The following is a 12240-nucleotide window of genomic DNA, read 5'->3' on the forward strand; positions in this document are numbered from 1 at the left end:
CAACTCCTTATCTCTTCCTTCAAACTTCTCAATGTAACTACCAAATTGAAAGAGTTCCCAACACCATACTGCTCTTCGAATTCATAGGAGAGTCTTGTGTAGTCAACCATATTGCTAGCCATTTGATCTCTTTTTTGCAATGCATAATATGTTAGATAAACCAATTCATAATAAATCAACGTACCTCAACATAATTCAGGGAGGATACCTTGTATGTAAGATCACTAAGTCAGCGTGATACATGTATAACATAAACATAACAACATATATACATTCGCAAATAAATGTATCAACATATAAACATCATTCTAGTTAGAGTCTAGTCATCAACGCAAGGCCATATCAACAATGCATGCTATGACCTCATGCATGAAAACAATCATTACTCCATTGTACACATTGTCACATGCAACCATCAACATGCATAAGCAATGCCAAATCGACTACACATACGCATAGACACATGTAGTCGAGCATAAGCGATCAGTTATTGTAATCAACCTACAAGACTGACACATGTAATCAAACCTTCAAGAATGTAGCCTAACATACAAGGATGTAAGTAGGTGACATAAAATAAACATGTAAGTGACATATAACCATATACAACCAGTCACATACTCATGACAAACACATTCACAAAATCAACATCAAATTCTCAATGAAAACCTTACTTAAACCATAATCAATCAGTTAGCAAATTCTACAAGAGCATGAAATTCAAGTGTAAGAGACACACATGCAACTGACATGCATGCATAACCAAAACACACCGCCCATCCAGTTTGAGGGGTGAACCATGCTATGATACCACTTTGCAACACCCTCCTCCCACATCCACCCAACTAACCATGCCAACCAGGTAAACATGAGATGACAGGCTACTATGATCAAATTAGACCTCCTATATGACTTTAAGGAAGTGGAATCGATGGAAACATCACACGCAGTCATCCAAAATCATTAACAGAACCCTCAGGAGACAAGTTAGCCACTCAAACAGCCTGTCCCTGGGTCCCATTGTTGTTATGGATCTCTTAGGTCATAGTTTCTCTCATGCTATGGGCAAGGGAGCGACTAACAACCTAAAGTCGCTCTCACAGGTTTGCCTGTCAGCGACTAGGGACAAAAATTTCCAATTTTGTGCCAACGACCCTGGGATTTAAGCCACTTTTCAGGCCTAGAGCCCAGGTCACTACCCAAAATGGAGTGATAGCTTGAAATCATTAAAAATACAGTGAAACAATGATGCAAAAGAAATAAGCTGAACAAGACCATAACCAGACCCCTACTAGCCATGCTAGGTATTTTGTCAAACATATCATCAACATGTAACCTATAGGTGTAAACAACAAAATTAAGTGTAGGGATCTCATATTTATCTGAGAATCGTTATGAACCATTGTTCCCTTGTGTCATTTGCTGCATTATCATCTATTAGGCCATAGATAGACTATCCATTCATTTACAAGTAAAAAAATGTTGAGAGACATACATAACCGCTATCATAAAATATACATATAACCAACATAATAGGAACAAAAATACCATAAACACGTCAGCCATCAAAATCCACATATACATCAATACATTTGCACATGAAAATCAAGGGAATGATTTTCTCATTAATGAATCCAATGAACCAACTGGAGATGGGACTACCACATTCCACCCGACCATAGAATGGCTAAACCAATCTCTCTTCAGCGATTCACCCCTGTGCTATATTCCAAGCATGAATGTGGGACTCAAACCAAAAGAACCAACCAGGGCATACCGAGGCTAAACCACCTCACCCTCATCAATAGAAACCAAGATTTACCATAATCCATCCTGGATCACTAGGCCAACACAATGAACACATCATAATAGGATTTACCGTGATCTCCACCCGATCACTAGGCCAAACAAGCATGGATGCCACTAGATTTCTCCACCTACACCATGAGGAATTTTCTTGCCTCCTAGTCTCTCAAACTTTATCGTAATCCAAACCCGGATTAATAGGCCCTAAACCTAGACCCACTCTCCAGGATTTACCTCATATCCCAACCCGGGATTACTAGGCCCAACGGAGAGACAACCACCTCTATGCTTTACCATATATCTTGCCTTTCATTAACAAGGATTCCTAGGCCATCTGAGGCAACACAAAATCCAGATTTACCGCAACCCACAGTCTGGTTCAGGGGTTACTAGGCCATGTGTTCTATTATTTCAGAGATCCACCTCACTTAGCTTCGAATCCATCTGGAAATCCAACTCAACCAAAACATGAGAACCCCATCACACCATGGTTATTCATAAATGGCAAGCCTAGGCTAAAAACACTGTCACACTTGGCAAAACCCATGCCATGATAGAAAAGAACCACATGCAATACCATGCATGCCAAATCTAGCAAGGAAAATACACATGCAAGTCGATACCTGCAATGAAGCCTACTGTAGCTGCTTGATCCTACCTTTCCTTGCTTGATCTTTGCTTCTTCTTGCCTACTTTGCCTTTCTTGCTCTAATGCCAAATGCTCCAAGAAAAATTTAGTGTCCAAGAGTATGAGATAGAGAGAGAATAATGAGAGAGATCCAAACTGCAACTGACAAAAGGTTACCAATTGATCCTTAGAAGCCTTTTTATGAATGAGGCCTCTATTTTCTTCATCTTCCATTATTTTCCCTCATTTCCCTCCTCACATGCAACCTCTGACCTTTCACCTCCCTTTTCTCATAATTTCCATTATTTTCATAAATAAATGTGCCAAAAATGCCATTTTTCCTTTCCAAATCCTTAGCCATTGCCTTTGCCAATTTCCTTATCCATAAACAACCAAATGAACACCCCCTAGGATGTCCTACACAACATTCAACTTGGAATAAGTGTCCCATCAATCGTGGTTATTGTTTTTTAACTTTTATACATGGAATTTTCACCAGGGATGTTACAGGGATTCTTCAGTGCCAAGTAAGGTATAATCAGTTGGTAACAAGCCTGGCTTAACCATGGATATTTTGGTGGAATATTAGGCAGAGGATGAAATTTACACTATCCAAACCAAGTTGAAGAGATTTGGAAAGGTGTGGACCAAGACAAGCCAATCTCCACTTCTACTAATAAATTTGTTAGTAATGACATTGTGATAGCTCCTCATTTGAAAGTTTTTGCTCCCTCTATGGGGATAGAGAATGTGCATAAGGTAGATGAAATTCAGCTACATAATTAGCTTTTATGGAAGTTAATTTTTATTAGATTTTAGGCTCGTATTAGAGGCTTTATATGTACAAAAGTTATCACATAATGACTTCTTCCACAGTCTTTGGTTAGACATATGGCTGGAAGGAAGGATTGTACTACTTAGCCTAGACTATAAAAATTTTGTACTTGTATTGTGTTGCTACAACTCCACACACAAATTTCTTGTTATGGTTAAAAAAATATAATTATATTATCTACAAAGGAAAAAAAACATTTTATATTGTAGCAAGCTCAACCAATTTTGGTAACCTTTGTTGACATTTGAGTGTATTTTTTTTTCACATAAAAGAGCGTAATTTTATTTATCGAGAGAAAACAAATTTACAGTATGTTGATACATGTCATGCATGTATTCATGTGATGGTGAAAACTGCTATTTCTGCTGATATATGCAATTCTATTCCATAAAATTTGTAGAGTTCAACTATGAAGGGTGCTAAAGTATAGTCCTTAAAGAAAATTCATATGACTGAAATACAAAAAATATAGATTGGGTTGTGTGGACAACCCATTTTTAGTGTGTTGTAGATGTAGAGAAATCAGTAAAAGTAAGAAACCAAAAACTAAAAGTGTTGAGCCTTCTAATATGAGATGTATTCCTCAATAAAAGGACAGTCATATAACTCATGTGCCTCGCGCTCGTCATACTCTATGATTAGCCATGTCCTATGAGCCATTGGAATACCCTCTTTAGAGAGGGTGTCCATTGTGGTGTTTTGCTCATTGTATATGTGAGAAATATAGAAAATGAGAAAACATATTTTCGATGTATTATATCATTCACTAGTGGAAGAAGTCCGACATTGTGACATCTGTTTGTGCCTCTTGTCCAATTTATGATTAGTTGTGAGTCCCTAAAAATATGAATAGAGAGTACATTATATTCATGAGAGTATAGCAGTAAGAACTTGAGGGCCATGAGATCAACATAGTTTTTGTGCCCTCGACCAGTCCTATTTTGATGTGGAAATAATGACTATCATCAATGTGGAGAACAACACCACCCTGACAATTTTTTTGATCACCTTGTGCTACCCTGTTGAAAAATCCCTAGGATTGGAATTTGTTTATTTGAGGAGGAGGAGTGATTCTGGTGCATTGTACAAGTTGAGGCTTTGGTAAGAGATCTAGGATGGCCAAGGATTGAGCAACAATGGATTCGAGGAGGGTTAGACAATTGTTGAAAATTTCCTTGTTCCTGGCTAGTAATACACCCTAGCATGAGAGGAGAGGGAGAACAATGAAATCTTTGGTTTCTATATTATTTCACCATGTTTTCCAAGCTACCATAAGATTTGGTCTAGTCCAGATACAAGCTCGACCTAGTTTGAAAGTGTGGATATGCCAGAGGATCAGGAAAAAGAGAAGTCAATTAATAGGTGGAAGATATTTTCCTCCATATATTTACAAACATTGCACCAACCAAGCCCCTCTCTTTTTTGTCTCCTATGAAGAAAGTCCCAAGTGGGGATTTTTTTTTCCAAAGCACACCACATAAACAATCTTGATTTAGTTGGGCACTTGAGTTTCCAAATATGTTGCCACCAGTCCTCCTAAGGATCATGTAGTCGATTTGAAATTAGGGTGATATAACCTTTTTGGGGGGAGTAGGATCCCAAAGAGGAGAGAATCCAAACCAATTCATCTAGTTCATATGTGATACATATATGAGCTTCTCTTAAAGCATGAATGTAGGTAGACCAGTGCCTTTTGAAATCCCGAGGTAAGTTCAAATGGCCTAATGATAACAATTGTTCATCTTTGAGCGTATTCTGGTGGGGAACTACGACCTGATTGAGAGTGAAGAGCCCCTTTTCATGAAGAAAGGTTAATAGATCCTCAGGGAGGAAATGGACATTGTTAATTTCAACCCATGGGTCTATTCCTAGTCATAGATGAGAAACCCTCCCCCCCCCACGACTTTCCAAACTAGTCCATTTTCAATGAATGGGGGAATATTTATGACAACCCTCCAAATAATGGAGGCATTTTGCTTGTTTTTGTTGGTGCTTCAGATGTAATTTCAAGGGACAAAGGGAAGATATATTTTTTGTAAACCACTATAGTCCACAAACTCTAGGTAAAGAGAAGAAACTAGCCTACTTTTGTTTCCATAGCTTTGGAAAAATAGGGTAGATTTTTGAAACCCCATCCCCCCATGATTTGGGTATGGCAATTCTTGCCCATTTAACTTAGGGAAAAGCAAACTGCTCTGAGGTGCTAGCCCATAGAAAATTGTAATAGAATTTCTGGATTTTGTTGAGGGTGCCTTTTGGGAGCCACAAAAGGGACATCCAATAGACTGGAATGGATTCCAAGATAGATTTGATAAGCACTAAGCGACCAACTCTAGATAGCCAACGTAAAATCTAGGATTTGAGCCTTTTTTCGATTTTGGCTAGGAGCCATTTCCGATCAACACTAGTGTAGGAGTTCAGTTTGAAGAGGAAAACCAAGTATTTGAAACCATTTTCTAGGTTGGCCAAATTGGAAGGAAAATAATGCAGGTGGAGTCTCACCTCACCCTCGTTGAGGCCACAAGGGGTCAGGGAGAATTTGAGGAGATTTGTAACCATACCCATGGTAACTTCAAAAAGTGCAACAACTTTTTTGATTGCTCTTGCAACCCTTAACGAGCTGTTGTTGAAGATAAGGAAGTTGTCAACAAAAGAAGGTGAGCAATATGAAGGGTATCCATGATGCCCTGAAGACCATTACTTCTTCGTGCTTCCTCCAAAGATCTGTTGAGAACTTCCACAACCAAAAGAAAGAGGTGGGGAAAGAGAGGGAATCCTTTCCTTATTCCTCATTCAAATTTAAATAAAGTGGAGGCAAATCTATTAATGAGAACAACAAAGGAGGCTAAATAAATACAAGTCATGATCCAGTTGAAAAATTCAAGTTTGAAACCCACGTGGGTGAGGAGGAGCTAGATGTAGAGCTAGCTAACACAGTCAAATGCCTTGGATAGTTTGATTTATAGGATGGCTTCCTTCAGGTTTCGCTACTTTATACTGTGGAGGTGATCTGGGAGGATCCAAAAAGACCCAAAAGTCGAAGTCCTCAAATCTAAACAAAACCAACACCAAGTTGTAGAGCTCACCAGGATGTTTCCAATGATGGAAATGACACCTCAATCCAAGTCTGTATGACAAAGTTATGGTTAGTCAAACTTTTGGTCAAACTATGAAAAAGTCAAAGTTAAATGATGATGTGTTAGTCCGTACTTCTGACATGAACAAGCTGATGTGACCATGCGAGGACGTACCATGTGTCATGCACATATGGCATTTTTGTGCATGAGTTGGGCCAATAAAAATGCACCACGTGACACCCCCAGAGTGCACCATGTGGCACCTCCAAAGTGCGCCACATGGCATCATCAAAGCATGCCACTTGTCATAGTCTACCTAGTCACATGATGGTCCAGTCAACACATTGGTGGACCAATACAGGGTTTCCACGTGGTGGCACTCGGTTGGACAATGTAATTGGGAGTATGACAAATTTTGTTGTGCTTGATTTTAGAATTTTGTGATCCATATTGATTTTGATAATGTCTTTTGGATTAATCACATCATAAGTTGTTGGTTGACATTTCGAACCATCTAATGTGGTTTGAAATTTCGACCAATAACTTATGATGTGATTAATCTGAAAGACATTATCAAAATTTGGTTATATTCTTTGGGGTAGTTCTACAATTTTATAACAAATGAATACATCATAATGTTTTTTAACTAAGAAAAGGAGGCTCATGGGGTTTGACCGCAAGTTCTCTTTAACAAATAATGTCTTAACATATACATGACAACCATTATGGCCAACTATGGGCTTTGTAAGCTCCATCTATCCATTTATATTTTAAATCTTTATGTCATGTGTTAAGGAGGGCGTCACGAGCACATGAGAAAGGCAACACACATTTGAAAGGGTGGCAGGATGAGAATGGGTTTTATGTAGGCATGAAACTTGAGGTAGATTCTAAATAATATTATATAGCATATTCAGAGAATATTCCAAAAGAATATCCAAGAATATTCCAAGGGAATATCCAAGAATATTCTCATTGTTGTGGCATCTTGAAGATTCCCTAAGGGGTCCAGAGGTGAAGGTGACAAAACCATATGAACTTTATACTCATTCTTCTTAGAATTTCACAAGGAATACATTGGTGTGGTAAAAATTGTGATATGAGCAGCAGATCCGAGGGCTATCGCTGAAGCCCATGTGTGTCATTAATACTTGACACGTTTTATGAGATGGAGTTGCACTTGTGAGAAGGCAGTCAAGTTTATACTCATTCTTCTCAAAATTTTGCAAGGAATCCACTAGTGTAGTCATAATTTGGGCTCGAGAAGAAGTTCTGAGGGCTCATGGCAGAAACCAACATGTGTCATTAAATGATTGGCACAAACTTCGAGGCATCCTTTCACATGCCAGACGCTGGTCGTGTTTATACTCTAAAGTTGCAGAATTTTGAGGCGGAGTTGCTGGTATGGAGTATGCTGCAGTTTGAGTAATGGATTTTTGGGTCAACCTCAAATGTGAGTTATTTCCATGTATTTTTCCACATACTTGCATTTTATTTTTCTGAGATAATATAGAGCCCTCTCTACTTTGAAGTTTGGCTCAGAGACGTAGCTCACATGTTGTGCGTGAACTCCATTAACAAATATTGGTGCATTATCTATGATGTCTTCATTTTGTGTTGCTTCTTCATGAATGTTGCATTTATGGTATTCTCATGCTTTTTAAGCAATTTTGTTTAACATGACCGAAGAAAAGATCCCAGGTCAGCAGGCCCTCCTGAGCAACCCCTATGGCTTCGTGGATTTGTCTACCCTCCAAAGAGGAAAACTATTCCTTTGATATAGAGTTGGATATGATGGGTTTGAGCCTTTGGGAAATGTTTTTGGCTATGAATTTGTAGATACAATTGCAAATCGAGATAGGGTGATAATCATCAATTGAGGAGGGGTTGTCAGACATGGGGATTAAAGCAGGAAATGTAGAGTTGAAGAAGGCATGAATGTCGCCATTAGATCTGGATTCTTATATGAATCTATGTAGGACTTCTTCTACGATATCAAAAATCTGTAGAAATAACTTGATCTACCACCCATTTGGGCCAAAGATTTTGTCCTCTTGGAAACTTCCTAGCACCTTATTGAGCTCATCCATTGAATTGCTTCCATCAAGTGCTCATTATCTTCAAGATCGACGAAACTTGGAAAGAAGAGGGCTAGGCACACCACCTCTGTTATTGAGGCCTGAGGGGGTTCTTTAAAGATGGTGATTAAGTGGTTTGTCCCTAGCTCTGTGAGGTCCTAGAAGGATGAGGCACAATTCCCCTCCAAATCCCTCAACTTCCAAATTGTGTTGCTCATTTTTCTCTATTTTATGTAGTTCTTGAAGAACTTGGTTTTCTTGTCACTTGCTTCCAACCATATAGCCTGAATTTTTCGTATTTAGGTGGCTTCAATATCTGTTAATAGGATTTTCTTCCCCCCCTCAGTCGCAAAATCCTTTCCCTGGATTCTTATGAATCGTAGCCTTTGGTTGATTCCTAATATACTACCTTTAGGTCAACTTCCACTTCTCTAAGTTTTTGTGTATCCCTTATCCTTTTATTGACCAACCACTTGATGGTGGATTCTTTCACTAATTTGTGGTTATATGAAAATTGTCCACCTGTTAGGGCATCTAATATGGGATCGAAGGGCCTCCAAGTTGTACTTATGAACTCCACAAACCTCTCATCTCTAAGCCAGGAAGAGTTGAATTTGAAGGGGCTTGGGGGTTTTTATCCCAACTATTTAACCTCCATCATGACCGGGGAATGGTCCAAGCTTCCTCCTTCCCAAACCATTATCTTATCAGAGGAACTATGTCCACCATATGTTCAACTAGTAAGAAATGGTCTAGGCACTTTGCATTTCGATTCTCTCCAATACTCTTGTTCGTCCAGGTGTGTCAAAGGTTGATAGGTTCAATATCAATGAGATTGTGGTTGCTTAGAAGTCTAGAGAAATAGGTAGAGTTTGGATCGTCCTATGCACGGGGGCCCTAACTCTCCACAAGACCCATAAAGAAATTGAGGTCCCCTCCAATAATAAGATTATCCTCATAGAAGAAGTATTTATGAGAGAGGGAATCTCATAAGGGGATTTTGTCCTAAGGTGGACCATAAATGTTGAGAACGAGGAAATCAAAATTGAGTTCCACTGATTAAAATTTTAGACCAATAATAGATTCCATCTGCCCTACATTAACGACTTTAATGAAATGAGGGTTCCATCCTATTGATTGGTCACCCACATTACCTCTTGGGCTAGTGCATGTGAAGTGCCAACCTGACATGATTATTTCCAAAGAACTTGAAATAAATTTCCCTACTCCTAGAGTCTCTTGCAGAAGAACGATAACAACTCCCTCAAGTTCTACCAAAACAGAAGAGCCTATTATTTGGAGGGATGTCCAAGCCCCTATAGTTGAGAGAGAGAATTATCATGGGTTAACCCCTCTAGGGGTTGTTACTGATCTAAGTGCCCCATCAATGGAGAGTTAACGCCCCAATTACATATTGGCCAAGGCTTTGTTATGGGCTAAAAAAAGTTTTGAACGAATCCCTCTGCCTTTGCCAATCACAATATTAGGGGGTTATGACCTAGACATTAAGGGGGTAGGAGCGATTAGGGTAATAAGGGCAAAAGAAATAGTGGGGTTCAATGGAATTAGAGAGGGAGGAGGAATTGTCTCTTGAAGGGATAGACGAAGGAGGAAGGTGGGGAGCCAAGAGAGGAAGGGGGAAGTTGATGTAGCTTAAGGGTGGGTGATGGACATATGTCATAATCGTAGATGATACCCCATATGAGGAAATAAATCCAGTGCAAACATAAGAAGTAACCAAAAAAGAAGAGAGTGAGGGACAATTTAGAGCATAAAGAGAGGAGATGGTCTTGCTAGGGGGGGGGACAATGACTTTCCCTAGGGATGCATGGTCAAACATAGATTGTTGAGGCTAGTGCATTCTTCGTGTACCTGAACCCAAATGGGAGGCCAAGGAAGAGATCATTATTGCATCCCTTGTGTCTTTTTCAGGTGGATTGGAGTGCACTATTGGATCTTCAGCCATGGAGCAAGGATCTCTAGATGAGGAGTGTACTTTTTTGGTTCTTGCATTCGAATGTAATTTTTCATTGGAGAACATTATGACCATCCCTGTGGCAGCATCTGTATTTGAATCAAATAGCTTTGTAGTCCAGAGTTTGAGTATGTGAAATCCCGTTATGTATGATCTTTGTTTCACTCCATAAACCTCCTCGAACGTCCAAAATAAATAAGACTCTTGCAACCTTTAATTCATTAATTTACAAAAAAGACGTATGAACACCTAATAACTCACCCAAATTCGAACTAATTGCAAAGAGAGTGGCCCAAGTCCAAAATTTCATGGGAAGCCTGGGCATGTGAATCCAAATAGGGATTTGATCCATCCTTTCCTTGTTGGGACCAAATAGTGGATTCCATCGCTTGAGGGGAAGGTGGGTAGAATCAATGTGCCATATTTTTTGGAGAGCCCAGGAAGCCTCCTCTTTGTTTGAGAAAATTAGTGAGAACCATCCTTTGACTAGAGAATGAACTTCAGACAAGTTTTTGAGGTGGTTTCCCCATTCTGATTTAGCCCATTCTTCAAGGTTTTTTTGACTGAACGTTAACTCCTAGCTCGGCTGACCAGAGAGTGTTCAACGATGAAAATGACTTGGTGGATTTCTACATTTTCACCTAAAACCATAACAATTTCCCCTTTTATTTCTTTTACGATTGGGTAGGGATTCCTCTTAGCTCCTCCCTCAGCAAAATTACCAATCAATCAAGCACTGTAACCTCAAAATGAGAACTATAGCCAAAAGAACCCAAAAAAACATGAAAAAAGAGCCCAAAAATGAAAAGTGTGTTTGCTGGAACGACATTTTTTTTTGGGGTAAATTTTCAACATTTTTTAAAAATGGTAGTAAAACCAATTTTTTTTTTGTTGAAAAACCACCCTAAAAAAGAAAAATGTTGATGTTGGAACAATATATATATATATCTATATATATATATATATATATATATATATATATATTATATATATAATTTAATTTTTTTTTTTTTTTTATTTATTTATTTATTTTTCGAGGTACATTTTCAACATTTTTTAGCAATGGTGTTAAAGATAAAACATTAGGACTGCGAAAAACCTTAAAATTCCAACAATTTTCATCTATGTCGTTAAAGATTAAAATATCATGAGTCTAAAAAACCCTAAAATTCTAACTTTTTTTAGCAATAGCATTAAAGATAAAATATTACTTAGAAAAACCTTAAAAAATTGGCAATTTTTCAACCATGGAGTTAAAAACCTTAAATTTTCAACATATTTCAACCATGGCATTATGGACAAATTATATGACTAAAAAAAACTTTAAAAATGAACACCTGAATGAAAGGTTATTCCAAGAGTAATTTTTATTTTAAAGACAAAACATATAGCTCTTTTCAAATCTTAGCCTAAGACAACTTATCCCATTGCAACAAAAACTTAAAAATCAACCATCAAAACAAAGTATCCCCTTTAATGGAGCATTAAAATTGTAACATTTTAATTTTTAACTATGGTATATCAAATGATAACAATAAATAATATCATGACATTATCACTATAAAATTTAAAAATTCAACATTAATTTCTAATATTTTTTTACTTTTAATCAAAATATTAATACTAGTAGATTAAATAAAACATAAATTATTTCTTAAAGTTATTGTTACATTGCGGATATTCTAAATAAATGAATTCTTCATAATTAAAACATATATTCCAACAAACATAGAAAAGACACATAACTTCATGTAAGATCATATGGAAGTTATAATATTTATTTCAAGTTACCATGCAAACATCATTTACATAAAATGTCTTAGACAATTATTCAAAATCGC

Source organism: Pinus tabuliformis, chromosome X (genome assembly GCF_031772625.1).
Source record: "Pinus tabuliformis cultivar Carrire ecotype Pingquan chromosome X, CPIR1, whole genome shotgun sequence".
Classification (NCBI taxonomy): Eukaryota; Viridiplantae; Streptophyta; class Pinopsida; order Pinales; family Pinaceae; genus Pinus; species Pinus tabuliformis.